The sequence below is a fragment of the Rousettus aegyptiacus genome, unplaced genomic scaffold (genome assembly GCF_014176215.1).
Source record: "Rousettus aegyptiacus isolate mRouAeg1 unplaced genomic scaffold, mRouAeg1.p scaffold_m13_p_6, whole genome shotgun sequence".
NCBI classification, from domain to species: Eukaryota; Metazoa; Chordata; class Mammalia; order Chiroptera; family Pteropodidae; genus Rousettus; species Rousettus aegyptiacus.
In genome coordinates, this window is record NW_023416309.1 from 53,901,395 (window position 1) to 53,924,899 (window position 23,505).

A 23,505-nucleotide genomic window follows, 5' to 3' on the forward strand; every position below is an offset into this window, starting at 1 on the left:
TCTAGAGGATGGAGATGCAGTCAGAGATAGGGAGAGCCAATGGCTCTTGCTGAGAGAGACTCACTCACTCATATTCCTACTGAACTTGAACCCAGATCAAAGCGAGGTTTGGGTAGCCATCTTTCCACCATGAGGTGAGTGAGAATTTGCTGAGAATTGAGCTCACACTCTCTCAAGAGTATAGGAGAGAGATGGAGAGAGAAAAACTGGGTCCAAGGGACAATGTTTGAGCTCCTGAATCAAGCAGCATGTGATATGACATATCCCTGAACTTTTTCAGTTACGCACGGAGGAAGGGTCTACGTATTGAAGTTGAATCAATAGAAATGATCCAATCTGAAGAACAGGGAAAAAATTGGAAAGAATTAATTAGTACTGAGTGACCCGTGAGGCAATATCAAGTAGTCTAACATTCATTTGTAGTCTCAAAAGGGCGGGGGGGGGGAAAAAGAAAGAGTAGAAAACATCTTTGAGGAAGTAAAGTACCAATTCCCAAATTAAATCCATCTTTTAAACTATATCTATCCACCTATCTAATGTCTATCCAGATTTTTATATGTATATAGCGCAGAAATGATGTTCACTTTATGTTAAGAATTTTTGTTTCTGGAAGTTAAGATTTCGTGTTAAGTATTGTAACTACCTTTGCGCTATTCTGCCTTGAGTATATATGAGTTCTTCTTTAGTTGGAGCATGTATCACATTTACTGTACTGATAGCATGATTTTTCAAAGAGGGCAAAAGGAGAGAAAGAGGTACCAGATACGGAAGTCAACCGATTCATTTGAGATGATATAAATAAAATTGCTGCTACTTTCCTGCTTTTAATTTTGTTTTATAAGTCTCCAAAAATAATTTTTGACAACACCAGATAAACCAATAAAGGAAGCAAAAAGGAATAAATGAACAGCGGCACGAAGCTGGAATCTGGACGTGTCGCAGAGGGAGGAATTCCACCCCAGGCTAGAGCAAGTTCAAGTCCTGTGACGCAGGTGTGAGAACAGGACCCAGAGGGGAACGGTGCTGTGACAGAGGGGGCGGCCAGCTCTAGAGCCCCGATCTGTGAGCCACCAGCCTTTAGATTTCACGTTCTTAATAAACAAGAGTTAGTTCTATTTTTCTACAGATTTCATATGGCTGAAGCTGCCTGTGAAGTGCCCGCATTAGGCTTGGGGGCGCGTGTGTGCATGTGTGCGCATGTGTGTGTGTGGTTTTTTTTAAAAGTGCTTGAAACACGGTTGAAAGCTTTCTGACAGAGCCCTGATTGTTTTGGGGGGAGGCCATGCTAGCAAAATTAGAAGAACGTGTAACATAAAAATGAGGTGAAAAGGGAGCTTTTGTTCCTATAACTAATCTTTATGTTGAATCTTTTCTAGCAAAGGAGCGGATGTAGCATCAGTTTCAGCTCTATCAGAAAGGCCTGACATTTTTGCGAGGAAGCCAAAAAATACACAGATTATAGAAATTCTAACCTGCAGCCTAGTCGCAAGGAGTATGTCCTCCACAGACCCTCAAAACCAGCGGATATCCTAGAAACCAGTTCTCCCGCTAGTATCAAGAGAATGACTGAGAAGGAGTAAATACACACACACTTGCAATGCATATCCTCAAAGCCAAGAACTGCAACCAACTACAACCAATCACGGGTTTCAAACACTCAGGTACAAGACCACAGACTGTACCATCGTTAGAGAAGGAGAGAGAAGGGCGCTGAAAGACGGGCTTTGGATTTAAAACACCGAAGGGGGGTTGTTTTAATTTGACATTTCTACAGCCTAGAAAATCTGTGTTTATCCCAATCGGTTAGCCATCTAGATGGGCATTTTGTCTTGCTGAGTGGGCTTTTTCTTCCCAAGGCTGCCCAACTTCTGAGCTCAAACAAGAGTGGAGAACATCGGCGGGTTCAGAATGAGGCTGAGCTGTATATGGGCCCAAAGGACTCTGGCGGGTGGCTCTGCGGAAGTCGAGATGACCCTGACACCGAGTGAGGCCACAAACGCCACCGCACCATCGCGGTCTGCTAGAGCTGGCTCCGCGCGCCCCGGAGACGGCGTGGTCCTTCTGGGGCGTCCCCCTCCCCTGCCTTCCGGGGAGCGTGGCTTGTTTCTCCCTGGAGGGCATCACTGTCCCTGATAACACTTCTATTTTGCACAATGCCTTGTCCAGCACAGCGGTCTGAGAACAAAAAGAACAGCAGGTTAACGTAAGGCGCAGAGGCTGCCGGGGTGAGGGCAGCAGGTGCGATCTCGTGAGTGCGGCAGGTAACAACGCTGACGCGGCGCCTTCGTAGCCCGCGGCTTCGTGAGGCGCAAGGCGCCGCGCCGGGTGCTCTTCACGTGTTTCCTTGTTCATCCTCATGGAAGCCACAGAAGGTGGAGACCGTAATTGTCCTCATTTTGCAGATGAGAAAACGGAGGCCTGGAGGAATTAGGTAGCTTGACCGAAGCGGCTGCCCTAGGGAGGAAAGGACCCGGTCCCACCGCCTCTGGCTCCTGCCCGGGGAGTGCTGGGCACCCAATGTTTGTGTCTCCCCATCCCCCGAGTTCATGTTGAAATCTAACTCTCATTGTGATGGCATCTGGAGGTGGGGGCCCTTTGGGAGGTGACCAGGTCATGAGGGTGGCTCCCACACCTGAATGGGATTAGTGTCCTTAAAAAAGAGGGAACAGCCAGAAGATGGTCATTTACGGACCAGGAAGGAGGTTCTCACTGCCACGGAATCTGCCGGCATCTCGATACTGGACTCGCAGCCTCCAGAACTGCGAGAAACACGTGTCTGTTGTTGACGAGCCTCCTTGTCTGAGCTACTTTTTGTTACGGCAGCCTGAACAGACTAAGACATGGAGCCAGGGAGCCAGGGAGCCCTCTGCCTTCCCTTCTCCCCTGCGCCACACCTCCGTTCCTGTCCTTCACCCCCAAAGCGAAATCCCTTCCCCCTAAGGAAGGGCCTGTTGTCAATCGTTCGTACCTTCCGGTCACACGCTTTGACACAACGAAGGGGCGCATCGCCTGCCCCAGGGGAGACACTTCTCAGAGGTTCTCTCACACGGTCGAAAAGGATGTTTTGGTACCACCCGTAAGGGAATCTCAAGTATCAAGTCGCCGAGGCTCTGCGTGAAGGCCAACTCTGCCTGCCTGCGATCTATACTTCCGAGGGTGATGGATGACGGTGTGGGTTTTATAGATCAACTTCAGCGCGTTCATGAAGTCAAGCAATTGTCCAACGTTGCTCGCCAGGAGCAGAGGCTCCCATGAGAAAGGCTGAGTTCCCCCTACGTCAGCCGTCTGGCTGGCTCTGCCCTGGCGGGGGAACGGGGCATGCTGAGTGGTACAGCGGGGGCCGCTCCCACACTGAGCTTTCTTCCTCATGTGAAAATTATGCGATGAGAAAATTGGACCAAATGATCTCCAAGGGGTATTTAAGCTGCACGATGTTAACATATATACGGGAAAGCAATAAAGACTCTGTTAAAACCTTCACATTTAATGTGGCATTTCTCCTTCGCCAGACTGGCAAAGATGACAGTTTGAGACGCGTTGGGCTGATACAGGGATAACAAAACAGGTGCGCTTGGCCCACTGGTGGGTGAGCAAGCTGGCCCGATGTCTTCGAATATCTATAAAAATATAATAATAATAATAATAGGAATAATAACAATGACAATCATACTAAATTGCAACGCATATGCCCATCGACACTGGCAAACTGCATCAAGGAGATTCTCCTAGAGATATATCTGCATATGAAAGATTAAGAACAGTGCTATTCATTGTAACGGAGAGCTAGCAATGAACTCTGTGCCCTTTGGTGTGGGCCGGCGCGTTAAATTATGTGATATCCAATTCTGAACCCTACACAGACGTTAAAAAAAGAGTAAGGTGGACGAAAGTGAGCTGTTAGAGAAGGGTCTCCAAAATAAATTGCTAAGACAAAAAGGTGGAGAATAATGCAGCACACTGCCATTTGGTGTAGCTGTATGGTTTAAGTGTGTGTGCGTGTGCGTGCATAGAACTACTCTGAAAGGACTCACTTGAAAAATGGCTTTTAACAGCAGTCACCGCGGGGAGGGGGTTTGGGGACTCAGGATGAAAGGGAGAATTATTTTTTATTGCAGAGCTTTTGTACTCTTTAAATTTTTTACTTCATAATTTTTCATTAAAAAAAAAAAGGACAGTGACTCTGCCAGCACCTTGATCTTGGACATTGCAGCCTCCCGAGCTATGAGAAATAAACGCTTATTGTTTACGAGCCGCCCGGTCTGCGGAGTAGGACAGGGGGCTATTAGCCTTCTCTCCTCACCCTCCCCCTAGTTCAAAAGGGTTTTCAGTCCATCCGAGGTCATGACAAAAACCTAAGAAGTACAGCAGGGAAGTTATATCAACTATGTCATATAAAACATTACATACCCACAAACATCTATCACTATATATAGTATTACATATCATACATGTCATTAATATGTCGACTACATTTTATATATAATGTGTAGATATGTATCACACATAACATTTATATTTAATATACATTAGCTATATCACACATAACATTCGGAAAGGTTGTCAGCCCAATCGGTTCAAAGTAACAAGCTCATGAAACCCTTGTTACTTATGCTATCCCAGCTTGGAGATGCTGCCGTCTTCCGTAACCACAGACAGTGTTTAAAGCCTCAGTTGGACATCATGCACAATGGACTCTCCAGGACGCTGCTCCCTCTCCCTCCTTTTGCCTCCTATTCGATGCCCGAGCCTCTCTCCCGCATCCCCGTGCACTGAAGTGAGTACAGCCAGCATCCATCCCTGCCTGTGCTCAGAGGACATGAGCAGAAAGAGGCTCCATTGTAAGCCACGTTGCGGGCAAATGGGCCAACACTTGTTGGCCATGGCCTGAAATCTCCGACGGCACACGGAACAATAAAACATCTCTGATTCACATTTGTTGAATGTTCTCAAGCCCTGAGAGAAAAAGAGTCAAAAATAGCATGGAGTTTTGAAACCCGTTAGGAAAAGGCACTCTTTGGCATACTTGTTTTTTCAGCATTCAATGAACAAAAAGGTTCACTGTTTCGACCACCAAGAGAACAGCCAAGTTTTTAGAAATGCAGTCACACTTTTGGCTGACATAAGGAGATTTTCCAACTGGGCTTTCATACGCATACTTACGGGTGGTCTGTCCTACCTACCACAGGCTTTCCTGTGCCAACGATTTTGTTTGTAAATCTAAGTGTAATAACAAAGCTTGTATACTTATTGAAGGCTGGATGTTCGGGACTTTTTGTGAAAGAGGGAATACAAAAGTGCATTTAGATGCCTCCTTGGCAAAGAAAACCTTTCCTCTTTGAAAGATGTAAAACCCGCCTTAAACGGATCCCTTACATCTTTACGGAGAAGTGTAGCTGACTTGCAATTCCTTCTACAGAAACCCAAGATTGATTTATTTCCACTGGGCAGATTAAAATACACAATGTTTTCATGTGGATGACAGGACTTCATAAATTTGTCACTGCCTGGCCATGTGCAGCCTTTGATCCTTTCAGTTGGGCCCTGTTTTGAGCTGGGAACGTTTAGCTGCCTGGATGTGACATGTGTGTCTCTGCTTCCATTCCTGCTGCATGTTGAACTTGGCTGTCCTCGTCAGAAAGAAAGAGACAGGGCCAGCTCTTAGAAAAGGGCCGCCCTGCAAGGGTGAGCCATTTCCATTTGAAAGTGAAGCTGCTCAGAAGCCCCCGGACCAACTGCCCTTATCCAAGGGCCAAGACGACTTGGCTACTGGGTTCATCTTCTTCTTAATCACTGGGGCAGATTCTGCGGGTTGACCTGGTCCGGTTGTTATATCTTTTCTCCCATCCCAATCCGTTCATGCCCCACTCAAAGTGGACCCCATCTCCCAAGAGAAATATCGCCCGATCCAAACCAAGTGATTCACCGAAGTACAACAAACAGCTACTGAGCTCTCTACAGGACAGATCCAGTGCTGCTACCAGGAATATAAGCGAATAAGACACTGCCTGCCTTTTGCATGTGACGGCATCCACGACCGCAGAGTCAGGGCAGCGGCAGACCTACCTTCCAGGGCAACGGAGAAGACGTGGGAGAGAGGACCTGAGCAGGGACCAGGGGCATGTTGCGTTTTATCAAGGTGAGGACACTGGACCTCATATTTCGTAGAAGGGTGCAAGAGGAACTTCAACCATAAATATATATTTTACCAAAAGTCTACTAATTCACCTACTCAGTATTTTTATCAGTCATTTACTATGTGCCAGGCAGCTTGCTAGGCCCTGGTGATCAGACGCATTGCCTCTGCCCCCACCCTGCACACACGGTCAGTCACATCAGTAGATCAAGGAAATAACACTATGTGACCATCGTCAAAAGATGTTGAATTGTCCATCAATAAGACATCATTCTTGATTTTGGTGGGAAAGATTCTTAAAATACGCGTAAAAGGATATTGTCAAAATAAGCGTTGCCTATCTTAACCCAACAACAACTCTTAGTGGTAAAACACTGGAACCATTTCTACGAACATTAAGAAAAAGATACAGTTGCCCACTATAGCCTCAATTAATCCACAGGGTTTTGAAAGGTCTAGCCAATACAATAATGCAGGAAAAAGAAATAGGCAGTAAACTAGAAAACAAGATATAAAATTACTCCCTGCATAGATAATAGAATTATGTGTCTAGAAAAATCAAGAAAAGCAATTGATAATAGAAATGTATATTCATTAAAGTGGTCAGATATAAATATACAAAGATTATAGCTTTTCCATAATACTAGAATTAACTAAAAAGATAATAGAAGAGCCGGCTCATAATAGCAACACTTAGAAATAATGTTAATAAGAAAAGTATTTGAAAATGATAACACATAGGAGAGATGAAAGTCTGAGCAAATAGAGAAAGATATCAAACAAAAGCACTATAAAGATGTTAGTTCTTTCCCAATAATTTCTATGCTGACATAATTTAAAAGATAATTTTAAGAATCTTCTAGAAGAAGACATAAGGAAGAATCACAGACTATTTTAGAATTTAAAAATGATGTGTATCTTCTCCTATCAGAATGTAAAAGGATATTCTACTGGAAAAAGGACCAATAGCAAATCAAGTAGAGCAGATAGCCCTAAAATAGACTCGAAAATGTGTGTGTGTGTGTGTGTGTGTGTGTGTGTGTGTGTGTGTCTGTAAAATAAGCAATGAACAGCATAACTTAATGGCTAAGGAACCATTTATTATGCAATAAATAATACTGGAAAATTGGGCTGTTAACCCAAATTATCATCAAATATCAGAATAGCTATAAATGGATTTAAGTTTTAAATATGAAAGAAAGAAGGAAGGGAGGGAGGAAGGGAGGAGAGAAGGGAAAAGAACTTTGAAAATGCTCGTGTCCCGTGACTCAGTAATTACCCTTTGAGTGATATATCCACATTTGCCGTCCAATATTTATCTATTTGCCCTGGCATCATTCATGCTTTTTTAGAAAGGAAAATGTTAAGAAAGCGAACAATGGTTCAATGAATTATGTTGAATCTATATCAGAGACTATGATGCAGTGTTTACAAATTTTGTTTCTAATGAATATTTCATAACATAGGAATATGCTACAGTGTTGTGGAAAATAGGATATAAAATTAAATACAGTATATACTTATAAAGTTTATTTTCAAGTGTATATCAATTATACATGCACAGAAAAAGAATGGAAGAATAAATACCCAAATATTCACAGTCAATATTGCCCTGGTGGAGAAAAAAAGGATGATTTTTATTTTCATATATATATTTCTTTATATTTTCCAAATGTTCTGTAATCATATTGTCTTGCTTTCATATTTAGAAAAATAAATAAGAAACATTATTTTTGAAAGTAAAGGGGAGAACATGTGATCGAGACTCACTCATGAGTCATAAAATTTCTCTCCAGGTTTGGCAACAGGTTTTTTTAGAAATGTTCCACAAATCCGTTTTAAAATTCTCCTCAAGGTCTGATTTCTCTAAGCACATTTCAAAGGCCCTTGAAACTGTTATTTTGGATCCTCTGGAGTGTCAAATAAGATTATTCTGGCCACAACATCATATGTTTTTTAAAAAAACAAATGAACAAATAAGACAAGAGAAAGCACAATAATAAATTCCAAACCAGAGTTTCGGGAGAAACTCCGTAAAGAGCTGTAATGTCTCAGCAGCTCTGCAGAGCGTCATGGGCATCTGCGAGGACCAAGCAAAGCGCCACTTCCTGTGACGGAAACAAACGGCAGCCGCATCCGACGCAGCCCCTTCCCCTTATCCAAAGTCTTGGGGGGCACGTGCCTCACCACAGCCTACTTGGGAGGGCGCGAACTGATAAAACAGGATGCGAAGCCCACGCGAGCTCACGCCGCGGACAGAAGGATAAACTCACGCCCCCAGCGGCCGCTCCGAAGGGTCGCGGTTTTACCCAGGGAGCCGCACGCCTGCACACCCCACTCTCTCGGGACCTTGGCAGACAGCAGTGACCTTTACCTCTTTCCCGCCTAGTGCAGGCTCTTCCTTGAAGCCCTTCTTTCAATGGCACGCCCATGGCCGAGGACTAGCCTGTGGGCAGCTTGCCCCAGACACAGGACAGTGTCTGCTCCACTGAAAAACAGCCTGTGCCGATGTCCCCAACCTGGCGAAGTCTTCCCTAAGATGCCTTTAAGTGGACTGCTGATTCTTTCTACACCTCAATTCGACTGAATCGCAGTTTGCCGAGAGACCCACGAAAATCGCCACGGCGCCCAGCTCCTCTGGGGCCAGCGAGGTCTGCTCAGGCCCCACCCCCACCACCCTGGACCCTTCATTTCACAAGAGTGGCAGCTCCGTGTGCCCTTGCGAGGTCGGGCGTCCTCTACTCAGTGCCACCATCCCCCAGGGTCTCCAGGATCTGGCGCATTGTCTAGAACGTGGTAGACACTCAAGAAATGTTAAAACAGTTAATTCAACGACTGGAAAAAAATGGCAACGCCTCCACTACTCTAAGTGATCAGACTGGATAGGGATGGAGGTTATCCCATGGCGACCTGCATTTCCTAGGCTCTACCTAAACATGTGGTGTCGCGGGGTCTTTTCCTGGCGGGGGTGCCTTAAACAAGCGTTAGGGGCACTCGGATGCACAGGAAGCGTGGTGACCACCTACGTCCAGGGTTATCAGCTCCGACTCACTCGCCCATGCAATCCACTCTGGAAAAACCCTACAGCCGGAGACGGAGACGCAGAGTCTTCACAGCTGGGCGCGGGGGAGCCGTCGCAAGCAGGAGAGGTTACGAAAAACAGTGACTCCAACGGGACTTGCCTCCTCAAGAACCCTGCACAGCAGCCAACGCCTGCCCAGGAATGCTCAGCCACTTCACAAGGACAGCAATGGCCAGTTAACCGCACAGGGGGCAAAGGCCTCCAGGCCACCGGCTTTCTCAGGTGCTACACAGTAAGCAGTGGCCCAGACTGCACGGGGACCCAAAGCCCTCAGTCTCTTCCTAGACCTTCGGGCGAGAGGTCCAGGGCCAGGCGGGAGCCTCCTCTAGCCCGGACAGTCGCTAATGGACCCCCAGACCAATCAAGACTGTCCTTGCCCCCTGGTAGGAGGCCGTCCTGTTCATTCCAAGCCCTGCTTGCCCCCCGCTGGTGGGACGGGGGAGGCCTATGTGTCAGGTTTTCCCACCCCGCCCCACCACGGCGCCCGGACTCCCTTGTGCGGCATTCTGAAGGCTGGGTTCCCCAGCTGCCATTGGAAAGCCAGACGTCACGGTGTCACTCACCCCTGAGCTTCAGGTGTGCTGTGAGCGCCATCTCGCCGGCTTCGGGCTTTGCTCGTGCGCTCTGCAGGCCGGGGTCTGCCTCCCGCTAGACACAAAATGCGAAATTGAACTGGTTAGTCCCCTTAGCAGTTCTGACTCCAACGCAGCGAGTCCTAAAGTGGCGCCCACTCCATCCCCTCTCAGATGCTTGGAAACACCGTAGAGCCCTGCTGGACACCCTATCCACGTGTCTTGCTCTTTTACACACACACACACACGCACACGCACACTTTTCATCCTTTTAGAACAGGGATTCTCAGCTTCCACACCGTTAGCAGTTTGGGTCAGACAGCTCTGCAGCGGGCGCTGTCCTGTGTACTGCAGGGTGCTTAGCGGTGTCCCTGCCTCAGATGCCAGCGGCACACCACCCGTGTGACAACCGAAAACGTCTCCAGACGTTGTCACATGTCCCCTGGAGTGCAAAATTGTCCGATTGCGAACCACTGTTTCCTCAGACCTCAAAGGGCCGTAGACAACATCACTCCTGGCTTTTCGTGGAGCCAAGAGATACTGAACGTTGAGTAAGGCCGTTCACCTTTCACATTTCGTTTCCTGGGTTAAACAAATCAGGAAGTGTGAGCCGTCGGTCGGAAATTCAAGTTCATCTGAACGAGTAGCGCTCGGCAGGAGGGGCCCGCCCGCCATTCCTCGAGGCCGAGGGGGCTAGTGCACAGTGCAGGGCGCGCCGTGACCCCTCCCCTGAGCCTTCCTGCCGTCTGGCGGGAGGTCTCGGGGATGGGGAAAGATGGCCTGAAAGCAATACCGCGGCCAGCCTCCCTTGTCGCGGCAGAACAGGAACAGAAGTGGAGAGTTCTCACCAAGCTAAACATTTTTATCAGCAGAAAGAGGAACTGGAGGTCAGCACCTGGCTGGGAGGCCGCTGTGTGTCCCCTTCCCTGGGCTCCCTGAACCCCCTGCAAAGCTCACTCTCAGACCAGTCAGCACTCCGAACAGGGAGTGTGGGTCTGTGGTCCTTCTCTCTCCCTGAGGACAGGGGGCTGTACTGTATTCAAATGATCACTCTCTGGACTCACAGAGCTTGATCCCACTTTTATTTTAATAGCGGCCGATATGTTTTGGATGCTTACCTGTGCCAGGTAATAAACACTACGCATTTCACATACATCACCCCATGCACATGTCCCCCAAACTTCAAGACATCCTATATTATTTCCCTTTCACAGAAGCATTGACAGAGGTTTAGCCGACAAATGACTTGTTCGAAATCGCCCAGCCTGTGACAGAGACAGAGGCAAGTCCAGGGCCCAGGCTGTCCAGACAAAGCCTCTTAATCCCTAAACACCACCAGATACTTGACCATGGATGAACTACTGGACTGTCCCCAGCCTCCCCACCAAGGCGGTCCCTGGCGTGTATCTTTCCCCAATTCTCAGTTCAGTGCATCTGCTGGTAACTCAAATTCCAGCACAATCAGAGTATTTACACCACAGAAATGGACATGCTACAGATTAAGGCTCGTCCTGCACCGACCCCCTCCCAGGGAGCCTGACGGCACATCACTCACTGCCTGCTGGGGCTTCTGAGAGAGGACGTTGTTTTCCTGGAGTACAGGGCCCGGGGGACTTCTCCACCAACACGCACCGGCCACGGGCGGAGCTGCTCCTGGAGTGTTACCTGCCCTGCACTCAGCTGCACCTGCCCTAGCGCGGAACCCGAGCACTCCCAGCCGTCCAGCCGTCTTATTCCATTTGGGCCGCTATGATGCACACGCCACGGACCACGGAATTGAGGCCAGAAGTCTGAGATAAAGTCACCTGCGGATTTGGGCCCGAGTCCTGGTTTACACATGACCGTCTTCTCGCTGCGTCCTTACGTGGCAGAAGGAGCAACGGGATCTCGCGGGGGCCTCTTTCACAAGGACGCTAACCTCATTCGTGAGAGCTCCACCCTCCCGAGCTACCCGCGTCCCGAAGGCCCAGCCTCCAAATACCATCACGTTGGGGGTTTGACATTCAACACACAGATTCCGGGGCGCACGAGCGTTCACCCGGTCTCCAGCAGGGGGGTGACCCTTGGCGGCGCGTAGTAGAAAAAACCACCAGCTTGAGGAGCGTGGGAAGAGCTGAGGCACCATGTCGGCGTCTGCTGTGTCTGAACGACCCAGGGGACGTTACGGATAAAATATCTCCCGGAAAAAACTGCCAAGTGAGGGGAAGCCATGCACTGTCTCCATCCGCTGGCCGCCTCGCCTTTTCCCCACTTACACATCTGTCGGCCTCCGCCGCATGGCAGACGACCAATTCCTGCAGACTCCGCAGATCGACGGAGTATTGTTCGCTCAGGAACTCATGCTTCCTAAAAGTTACATTCACTCTCATAGGGCTCCGGAAAGACAGAAAAGTCTTCGAGATCTCGTAAGGTGTTAACATGGCATTTAAGGAGCAGACAGTTTAGGCGAACGAGTCCCATCCCACACCCTCCCTCTAAGCCCAGTAATCGAAGTTAGTTCCGCTCCCCAAAAGTATAATTCGACATCCAGAAAAAGCGTAGAGCCTGGCAGATGACACCTTCCTTAAGTAAGTAAGGACACACCTTCCCAGCAGCAGACACGCCCCTGCCTGGACCCTCCAGACACCAGGGTCTGGTTAACAGGCTCGTCCTCTCTGATCCCCAGGTCTGCCGTGTGGGGAAGGGCCCTGAGAACCCTGTGACAAGGGAGAGATGGTGGAGTTGGCTCTCGCTTCCATCCTGCGAACTCTGACACACACTGTTTCTCCACCGCCTGGGGACCCTGTGCGGGAGGAGGAGGTGTTCTGTCTCCGACGTGCTGAGAGCTCCTTGGAAGCAGCTCAGCCTCGGAGCAAGATAAGGAAGGTCGCGCGGCACGTCTCCCGTTGCTGGGTTTTGGAGGAGCCAGGGCGGCGGAGCCCTGAGTGCGGGGGATGAGGACCGGCCACGGGTGACACGTGCCCCTTTGTGGGAGCTGGGGTAGAAAAGGTGACACGAGGCTGGAGAAAGGGGGGCGGGTGACAGAGGTTGCAACGTTTGACTTCTAGTTTTCCCGGCCTGAAGAAAAAAAATGGATGATTGCATTCGGTGACCGTCGACCCCCTTGTTCTCTGCAAAATCATCCCTTTCCAGCTTGTGTCCCAAATAACTAATATAATAAACAATGTCTCCTTTACTCAACACTCCAGAAACAATCCTTTTGTTTAACCACAATTCGCAAAAACAATTTCTTCATTGTAAATAAATCCCTAGACGCTACACTATGCCCGGGTCCAGGAACATATTTTATAAGCTCCGTGTATTTCCAAACAAGGGACATTGTTTCACCATAGAAACGCTATTTTGAAGAATCCTCCTGACAGCGAACCCTAGACTGCGATCTTCTGGTGTAGAAACAAAGGCGGCAGAAAGGTGGGACGCGTAAGGGAAGGTGAAGCCGGAAAGGGAATCCGGGATATTTGTTCCGTCTACTCGGCCCGGCACCCAAGGGTCTCAGAGCGTGACTCGAGGCTCTGAGGCCAGATCGGAAAGGGCGTGCGTGAGCCAGGCTGCGGTGGCTGGGCAGGAGGCGTTGCCAGCCCGGAGGAGCAGGAGGCACAGCTTCTGCAGTAACCTCCGGGGTGGGGATGGGAGGACGTTGGGAGGGACATGGAGCTGCCACGCAGACAGGCTTCCAGGAGTCAGGATCGGCAGGGGTGCCCGCCCCTGGGGCACCGACAGCCTCAAGTGCAGCCCCCGTAAAAAAGGCCAGAGCTACCTGCATTGTCAGAGAGGACACGCCGCTCCTCAGTGGCAGTGGGGGCTTTGGTTGGATAATCGAGGCCCTTTCTCTGCTCCCTCTCCCCACCAGAGTCTGTTCTCCAGCACACCACCGCCCGCTGGGGACCTCTGAGAGACTCCGTCCTCTGAAAGGAGAGGGCGCTGGCTGAGGGCTGCTCCTGGAGGGTCACCTGCGCAGCGCGCAGCCTGCCCTAGAATGCCGTGAGCACACCCCCGGCGCACCCTGCTCAGGCTGCAAGCCTCGGCTGCTTGCAGTAGCAAACTATGGGCGTGGAAGGGAAGGCAGAGAGCTGAGGGGCGACGGCCAGCGCCCCAACCGCATCTGCTATGGGTCTGGATACCACGGGCTGCACTGAAGAAAATGCCCCTGACCATGCTCCCAGGTTTTAACGTCGCTTCTGTTAGAACCTTTTCTGAGATGCGGCACACACTTCGCTGCCCTACCGAAAACCTTCAGAATCTAACCGATGCCTTTTGCAATTGCGCAGTTACAGTGCCGCCCACAGGAAGGAACGCCAAGAGGGACCCTGTGACCTGAGCCCCTCGAACGGCGTCCGCTCGACCATGCTGTCCTCTGAGGCTGATCAAAGCTCTCCGCGCCCTCCCCAGAAAGCGAGGTTTGGAAATTATTGTCTGTCACTTAAGCTCAAGGGACAAGACGGCCCCTCTGCGCCGGGCCACCGCTCTTCAGCAGCACGGGAGGGGGGCACGTGGACAGGGGCCGCTGCTCAGAGGCGGGCCCAGCGCGCAGGACGGACAGGCGCGGCGAGGCCCACGGGACGGACGCCCTGCAGCCCTCACGGGCCTCACGCGCTGCAGTCGCCTCTAGTTCCTGCGCAGTCAGTCTTCCCCTGTCACCTGCCCCTCCTGCACGTGACTGTCCCAGCGGCTCCGACCCGGCATTCCTGTTCTCCTGCCCGCCGGCTGTGAACGTGAAACCGCCCGCCAGAGAGACAACGCCCGGGGCTCAGTCCTCTTTGTTTCACACGTAGTTCTCAGTCGACAAGCCGTACGTCTTGTTCCTAATCAGGGGTCAGGGACATTTGGATGACGTGTGGGCGAGGGGAGCTGCTCTGTGTCCGTCCATCCTCCGTGCAGCAGCACCTCTGACTCCCATTCGGGCCTGCACTCCCTGCTCCCTCAGACCACGGCCCAAGGAAGGACCTCAGGACCCAGGGCGAGTCAGACCACTCTTCCCCTTCCCTGTCCCACGGTTTCCCTGGCGGCGGTGACGGTGGACGGCCAGGCCGGGGGTGGCGGGGGTTGATCCGATCTGGCCCAATCAGAATCATCTCAACAGTTTTTCTGGGCTCTGCCCCTCCTCGGCTGGTGCGAGGCGGCTGGCCCGCAAGAGTGGAGAATGGAGCCTCTCAAAAGAAGTGAGGCCAGGAGACCAAGGCCTGAATCAAGCTAGTTAAGCCAGACGTATCCTCTTGACTTTCAGCTTAAAAACAAGCATAAGTTCTCTTCGGCCTTAAGACACTTGGAACCGGTTTTTCTATCACTCGCATCTTCGGGAAGAGTCCCAACCACTAAGCTTGGCAGTGGACATTCTCCTTGCTATTCGGGGGGTGTCCCACCGTCTTCTGAGATGACAGATGCTTCTCGATGACCAGCTTTGCTGGTGGCAGGTGCGACCATCTGGGCCGTGGCCGGGCATGGTGCAGCCCTAGTGCCTCCTTCCCAGCTTCCCTCGACCTTCGCTTCTAGCCCCTGCCTAGGCCGGCAGCCTGGGGGCCGTCCCGGATTCCTCTTTCCCCTGCTCCCTGAAGCCGATCAATCATCGCGTCTGATCTGTCTCACCTCCGGACAGCTCTCGACTCCATCCCCACTTCCCTGACTTCGGCCTCACCTGCCACTTGTCGAGAGGGCTCCTAACACAGCTCCTAACTCGTCTCCCCTCCACGCCGGTCCCTCTAGCCCTCGCATCGTCCACCTTACATCCGAGGAGAATCACGCCGTGTCAATCACTCCACTACATCTACCCCGCCCGGGCTGAAATCGCTTCAGAGCTTTGCGTGTGTGTCTCCTCCACTGTTCTGGGCACACCGGATCCTTTGGTCTCTGGAACGTACCAGGCTCGTTTCTCCCTCCGGCCTCTATGAGTTTTGAATTGCCGCTGTAACAAATGACCACAAACCCGGTAGCTTCGAACAGCACAAATTTATCATTGTATAGTTCTAGAGGTCAGAAGTCCCACACAGGCGTCACGAGGGTGAAACTTCCATGTCGGGAGGTCTGGCTCCTTTCTGAGGTTTCTGGGGAAGAACCCATTTCCATGCCTCTCAGATTTCTAGAAGCCGCCCGCATCCCTCGGCTTGTGGCCCCTTCTTCCTTCTCCAAATGTTGCATCTCTCTGAGCCTCATTATATCGTCATGGCTTCCTCTGACCGCAGCTGGAAAAGGTTCTCTGCTTTTAAGGGCTCATGTGATTACATCAGGTCCACCTGAACCACCCAGGCCACTCCCCATCCTGAGATCTGTAACCTTAATCTGCAAAGTCCCTTCTGTCGTGTCAGGCAAGATGTCCACAGGTTTTGGGAACTGGCGTGTGAACCCCTGTGGGGGGCATTATCCTTCAGATCCCAGGCCCTTTTGCATGTGTCGTTTGCTTTACTCACAATGTTTTTTCACCCCCTCTGCACCAGGCCAGATTCTTTAAGCCGGATGTCGCATCCTCAGAGAGATGTCCCCAAAAAGATGCCTTTAAGTGAGGCTCCCTGGTTACTCTACCATGACTCCTGTTTCTCTTCCTCATGGCACTTCCAACAGTGTATAATTGGATGAATCTAATTGCTAGTTGATTGTTTTCTCTATTAGGCTGCAAGCTTTGTAAGGACAGGAATTGTATGGATTTTGGAGTGTGTGACAGCACAGTCATGTGGTAGGTGCTCTATAAATATGGGATGAAAGAAAGAAAGAAAGAAAGAAAGAAAGAAAGAAAGAAAGAAAGAAAGAAAGAAAGAAAGAAAGAAAGAAAGAGGAAGAAAGAGGAAGGCAGGCAGGCAGGCAGGCACGCGGGCAGGCAGATGTAAGGAGCTCCAATATCAATTTCTGGATTCAATACCCAGACTCCTTTGCTGCGACTCCAACCCGGTGGCCCCTCCAGTCCTCCGAGCCCAAGCCCCTGCCTCCATCACCTGCCCTGTCTGCTCTTATCTACAGGGCTCCCTGGATTCAGGTTCTTGACCCCTGCACTTCCTCCCTAGCACATCTTCGAGTTATTAAATTTGCATATTACTGTCTCCCTCAGTAAGAAGTATGTACCAGGAGGACAGTGTCTGCTTGTCTTTCGTCCCTGTTGGATCCGCAGGACCGCGGCTAGAGCCTGCTCCCCTTCCCCAGACGCTCATCAAAACCACCTTTGAGAATCTCACAGAACAACAAAGAAACAACCAACTACCCTAACATGATAAACGCCCCAATTCTGCTGCTACCACTATGGGAATGGGGTGCAGGGGAAAGCAAAGACAGGAGGATCCAGCCGAGTCTCCACCAGACCATCGTCCTAAGCAATGAACTCATTCATGATAGCCCACCCCACCCTGGAGCAGGTGGAGGGGCGGCAGTGAGATCCCACGAAAGTAAGGGGTATGAGTAAGACTTTACTTCTCATTTAAATGTAACCAATGTCTAAGTCTAGCAAGGCAGAGGCTCAGGCTCAGACGTGGAAAAGACTTCAGAACTGGGAAGTTCTGTTCCAGACACACGCTCATCTCTGGTGCGGATCTGCCTGCCTGACTTCACGGAGGGGCTGCCGGGAGGAACGGAGGCCGCATAAGCGCAGGATCCAGTCCTCCGAGGCCCTACTTCCCTGAGCCTCTTCCTCTGATGCCAAAGCACTCACACAGCTGGGAAAATTGCAAAACAGTAGTAAAAAGATCCTGCAGCCCTGAAGTTAATTGAGAGGCGTCAGCCAGGTCGTGAAGTCAGCTGAGATGGGGGGATCCTGGGGCGGCCAGAGCACCACGGGCAGGTGACACGGATGAAGTGGGTCACGCACCCCGCTGGTCTTGCTCACCCATGGACTCCCACTTGAGGGGCTGGCGGAAAGACATTCGTGGGACTTGGTGCGTTTCTCCAACTTGCAAGCTGACGTTAATCCTTCATTCTGGGCCTCGGTTGTGGCTGACACAGAGTTTTACTAATGCAAGGTGACCTGCCAAACCATTTTGGCTGAGCTTTGCTGGAAGCCAGAGAGAAGACAAAGAAGGTTATAAAAAATAATAATAATAAAATAACAAGGACAGCAGAACGCGCTTTCCTGTCCCAGTGAAATGACACCAGCTACTTCCCCATGAAAATAAAGAGAGTAAAGAATTGGGGGGGCGGGGCGGGATAAGAGGAAATCCATCTGTAAAAACAGGAGGTTTTCGGTAGCAAAAGAGTTATTATATTATTCTGAGGGGATTCAAAATTCGTGCAAACTGAGCGAGCTTGAAAGTGAATCGATGCCGTTGTTTTGTTTTTTTCCAACCAGCATTCTGAAATGTGATGTGAGCCTCCACGTGAGTTTCCAAAACTGCGAGTCAGTTCTCCGAGGCGAGGGGGGCTCCGCGGGGGTTCTACCGTCGTCATCATCCGGGTAAGTAAAGAGCGGATTAAGGTAGTAATTTTCGGTAGCTAAAAAAAAAAAAAAAAAAAAAAAAAACCCAAAAAACAACAAAGGCACAAGTGCTACCAATTATATCTCAACGCAAACCAGTGCCTCCTCCAGCCCGGACAGACGCAGAGAACGCAAACGATTTCATCGTCGACCGGGGTGTGCTCAGGGAAGCCTGGGAACATGCCGCGCGCATTAAAGGGGCGCTATCTCGCATGTGCAATTACTCAACACATCTTTAAAACCGTAAACACTTGTTCGCATGTGGAGAAGTTCAGCGCTGCGCCGGCTTGGAAGGCCCACCTGGCACGCGGGCTCCCTGCGCTCCTCCCCAGCTGAGTAACGGTTCCCGGCGCCCGCTGATTCTCCGAGAGCCAAGCGCGAGGCCGCGGAGAGATCATTAAGGAGTGGGGGGCAGGAGTTCATGCGCGTGCTATTTTTATCCAGAGCGCACTGCCTTTCCCCCACTCTCTGGATCGATCCACTCCGGCGGAAACCTCGCCTTCATCTCCTCTCCCAGCCCCCCACCCCGCCCCACCCAGCTAGCTGCATCTGGGCGCCTGCGCACACAGACGTGCTGCCATCTGGCTGGGGCGAGCTGCTTTCTCCACCTTTGATGGGCGAGTGCCGCCGAGGCTGCTGACAGTTCCAAATAAACCCGGTGGAGGATCGCTGCCCGGCTTTGGTTTTTGAAACGGCTGACAGTGTGGCCCTCAGAGAGAATACCCACCGTGCATAGGGTGATAATCTCTCAACATGCTCAGCAAAGAGTGTACAGAACTCAAGGATGGGTTGGTTCTGTAACGACAGCCGTCAAGTGGAAACCAAGCAAGGCTCGTTCTCTCCCGTCGGCCTGGCTCACTGGAGAACCACACTCGTCTCATATATACGTATGAATCACATCAAATGTGGAAAAGACCTGTTAGATTCTCCTGCTCAGCTGGCTGCCCAAGGAGAGGGCACGGCTGTTTCCTCCTTTTCCGGGATGATGTTACATGTCTTCAGCAAGGAACTTGACCGTTATGCTTTTCTGATTTAATCTGCTGTTGGGAGGCCACTGGGGAAGGACCAAAGCCAGTCCCCTGGCCTCTCAGATCCACACACGCATTCTGGACGCCGGAGACAAATTCAAAGGTGGAAAGATGGCAACAAATCCTCGAGAAATTAAAATTTCACTTGCAGTGGAAATGTTACCATCACCAGAATCCGCCAAATTTTGGATCTGGGGATCGGTAAAGAGGCTTCGAAAATGAAATGATGTCTACAAGTTGTTGGTTTTAAAGGACGTAATATATAGTAAAAATGAAATAACCGTCCCACCCGCGTAGGAGTCATTTCTCTCCCAGCAGACCTTTTCCAGGCTGTCATAATGTCACTGTTCACAGGCAGAGGGAAAGTAATCAACTAAGTAATGGGCACCCCTGGCCCTGAGGTCATTTCATCATCACCAGCCCATGAGGGCTGTCCAGGTGCTTGGATGCAATTAGCCATGCCCAAAGCATCTCCCACATCAGGCAGCCATCACAGCCTGGGATGGGGAGCTAAGTGCCCTCGGGGAAGAATCCACCCCAGCCGAGGACAGGACCAGGCCTGGATGGAGGTCCAGCTCTTCACCAGGCCAAGCGACACCAGCATCCCCAAAAACCTCAAGAAGACATCACACTTGGAGAGGCAACGAAAGGAATTATAGAATCACATAATGGAGTATCATAATGTAGTGTTTCAAAGTGATGACGGAAGTTATCTGGGCTCTGAAGCCATCTCATCTAGGTCTGAATCTTAGCTCCATGGTTTGAGCAAGTTGCTAAGATTATTTTGTCTCAGTTTCCTCATCTGCAAAATGGGGATAATAAACTCTATCTGAGGCTTAAATGAGTTAATTCATACAGACTTCTTAGACCGGCATGTGGTAAGCCACGTAGGTGTTATTCTCACTACATTATTTGTTATTCTTGTCATGATGTATTTATCACACTTTATTTTTACATCACCAATGCATCGTGGTTTCCCATGGTCATCCAGCCATAGTGGTGCGGTCGGCAGAGTAAGAGTAATAGTAGCAATAATAATAATAATAATAGCTTCTACTTAATGCCGACCATGTGCCCAGTTTTGAACTAGATGCTCTATATCAGAGGTATGGCCCACAGATCAAAGCCTGCCTATCACCTGTTTTTGTAAATGAAATTTTATTGGAACTCAACCATGCCCATTTGTTTACTTACTGTCTGCAGCTGCTTTGGGCCATGATAGTAGAGTTGAGTGGTCCTTACAGACCATATAGATCACAAAGCCTAAAATATTTCTATCTGGCCCTTTAGTTAGCTTAAGTTACTTCTCACGATAACCTGTGAGGTAGGTTTTACTTGTTTCCTATTTTCATAGAAGGAGACCAGGACTCAAAGAAGGTCAAAGATATGCGTAAAATCTATCCTTGGGGGCTGGACCTCATTTGACTCCAACACCTGCCCCTTATGGCCACGCCTTTCTGGGTCCAGGAGCCCAGAGCACGTTCCTGGTGCTGTGTCCCTCACTGTCCACCACTGGGAGGTGAGCTAGGTGAGGCCAGGTGGGCCACGGCTGATAAAGGCGCACTCCTGTTCCATGGAGGGAAGGGTCATCTGTAGAGTCAAGCCATTCGGGGCAGTGACGCTCCCAGTTAAACACCCTTCCCTCCCACACGTCACAGTCCCTGCCGAGGCTGCTCTGTGCGAGGCGAGGCAACGGCGGAGAGGTCGGCCCCCCGGCTTGACTGGGGATGGTTTCAGCCTATGACAAGGAACCAGCATGGAGTGACTCCTCAGACTGGTTGGGAATGCTCGTTTACCAAATGATGTGGTGATTACCCAGAGATCTGTCCAATTTTAAACGTGTTCACGAAGTAGAAGTTATTGCTACCACACGTTGCGGGTGGTAAGATGCATTCTTCTCATTGGAAAAGTGCCCCAGATTTCGAAGCTTTTGAAGATAAAACGATCATCGCAGCCCACCTTACGTGGTTGTCTATTTATGGAATACTCAGCCTCACGGGTTGCAGGTGCAGTGGGCAGGCTCGTGGTACTGGGCTTATAGGTCGGGACGCTCCCTTTGTTAGCTGTGTGGGCTTGGCCAAGCCACGGCCCCTCTCTTCAACGATAAAATGATCCGTATGATTCTGAAGTCCCCATGCTCTACAATATTGTTCCATAATTGCAAGTGTGACAATTTGAGGAGCATGTGTCCTTAGAAATTATATCATCCAAGTCATGTCCTTGCTCTGCTGTGTGATCTTTGGCAAGTTAAACTACTCTATACTCCTTTCTCACGTATAAAACAGTGAGAACTGAGGTACCCACCCCTGCTATTTTAATCCTACGTTTGGAACGTAAAGAGACAACCCCAGAGTCTGGTCCAGGAGGAATACCACACACAAATCTTACGTTCATGCACATTATTTTATTTTTTATCAATACCAGCGACATTTTCCTACCTGGAACAGCTCCGAGAGATCATTCCGTCTCATCAGAATCAAGGTCTCTAAAAACCCTCATCCTTACGCAGAATCATTCTGTACTTTCTGACTCCAACCTACATAATCTGACTCAGAGGCTGAGCACAAAGATTCTGAAATCCAGCTCAAGTTCAAAACCCAGTTCCACCACTTATTAGCTACTCCACCTGGGGAACGTCACTTCCTAACGCCTCGGTTTCCTAATGTGTTAGGCAGGGCTAGCGATCCAGTCAGTCACGCTAGAAAGCTTGTTCGGAAAACATGAGCTTGTCCAAATGTGATTTGCAATATGCTAGGGAACAATCTGAGCGTATTTCAGCAATCCCATGTTTGGCTGTACGTAATTTCAACCGTAATACACACAAAACGAACAACAAAACACGACACCAACTGAATTAAACCCTGCAGGGAAACGCGAACGCACGTGCACATCCACCCCAAAAGCGCCCGGCTACCTAGCTCAGCGCCTGTGTCAGGGGCCACACCCTACCCCTGTGCTGTCCTGACTGTCCGCGTCGGCCACCCTCCTACTGCGTCACAGCAACTCACAAGCTGACCGTGTCTGACTCTTCCCAAACCCACCTCCACAAGCCAGCGCCACTCTTTACAAGGTAAAGTGCCGCACCCAGCGTGGTTTTCACGTATTTCTGAATCACTGTGTGAAACGGTGCTACTGCTTTTATTAGGTTCTTTTCTTAAGGAACGTCGCATCGAAGGGCTTTTTGAGGGTTATGTTCCTAACTGCATTCCCCCACAAGCCCTGGAGTTTCTTTTATTGTGATCTTGCACAGCATTTTGGTTTTTAGCGGTGTTTGTCATGGGACACCGGAAGCGACTGCAGTACCCACCTCATAGGATTATCATCAGCATTAGTACTTAGAAAATAATTACGTGTCAAGCTAGTACATACTAAGTGCTGTAAGTACTCATTATTCATGTTGTTCATTGTTATTATCATTGCTGCTGTTGTTGATATTACTAAGTGACCTGCCCTCTCAAAGGGCCATTTCACCAGCTTCGTTAAGAATAGACTGTGACAGGGAAGATGGGGAGATGTGATGGATTCTACGGTGAAGGTGTATCTGACGAAATTCGCTGATGGATTGGGTGCGAGACGGGAGAGAAAGGATGACTCCGAAGGTTTGGGCCTGAGCAATGGGAAGGGCGGTGGTGCTGTCCTCTTCGGTAAGGAAGGCTGTGGAGCATAGGCCTGGGGGCAATCGAGCGCATTACTTGGGACCTGTTCCCTGTGCGATGCCTGTTAGCCATCCAAGGGCAGGTGCCACGGGGCAATCATGCTCTACATTCCTTTCTTCAGAGTCTCTGGATGAGGAGGGCTGCCCTGCCTTGAGACGCCCCATCACCCTGGACTCCCCTCCTCCCAGCGGTCCTTAGCTTTTGTCACTGCATTTCTTGTTAGAGTATAAACATCGTGAAAACATAACCATGTCTTATTTACCACTTTATCCTCAGAGCACATAGTAAATGCGGAATAAGTTTGGTAAAATAAATGAGTAGGTACATGGAGAGGCACCACTCCTCTTTACAGAGCAGCTCCACCCCCACCCCACCCCACCCCCAGAGGTGGCTGTATCCTGCCAGTGGGCCGGACCACCAGCCAATCAAGCATCAAGCCTGGGATGAGGGAAGGAACTGGCCAGATCCAGTGCTTCTCAGCAGGGATGCTCCTGGCATTTGAATGAAATCTCTCTTCTTACAGGACCCTTGGCTTCCCAGACCCCAGAGAGTCATGTCAGAGTCACTTCCTAGTCCCTGTGAGAACCAAACACCCCTGGAGGAGAAGCCCCCAGTTCCAGCATTTATTACAGCGGCCGCCACCATTTT

The 23,505-nt window shown here is 50.0% G+C and overlaps 1 long non-coding RNA gene across 1 annotated transcript in view; it reads right to left on the bottom strand.

Annotated features, from left to right (window-relative positions):
- Positions 1 to 2,358: 2,358 nt before the first annotated feature.
- LOC107512999 overlaps positions 2,359 to 23,505 on the bottom strand; it is a 200,120-nt gene continuing 178,973 nt past the window's right edge. Inside the window, exons 2-3 of the long non-coding RNA XR_004951443.1 lie at positions 9,779 to 9,863; positions 2,359 to 3,617 (exon numbers count right to left, since the gene is read on the bottom strand). This is a non-coding gene — a long non-coding RNA (uncharacterized LOC107512999). The remainder of the gene's footprint in view (positions 3,618 to 9,778; positions 9,864 to 23,505) is intronic.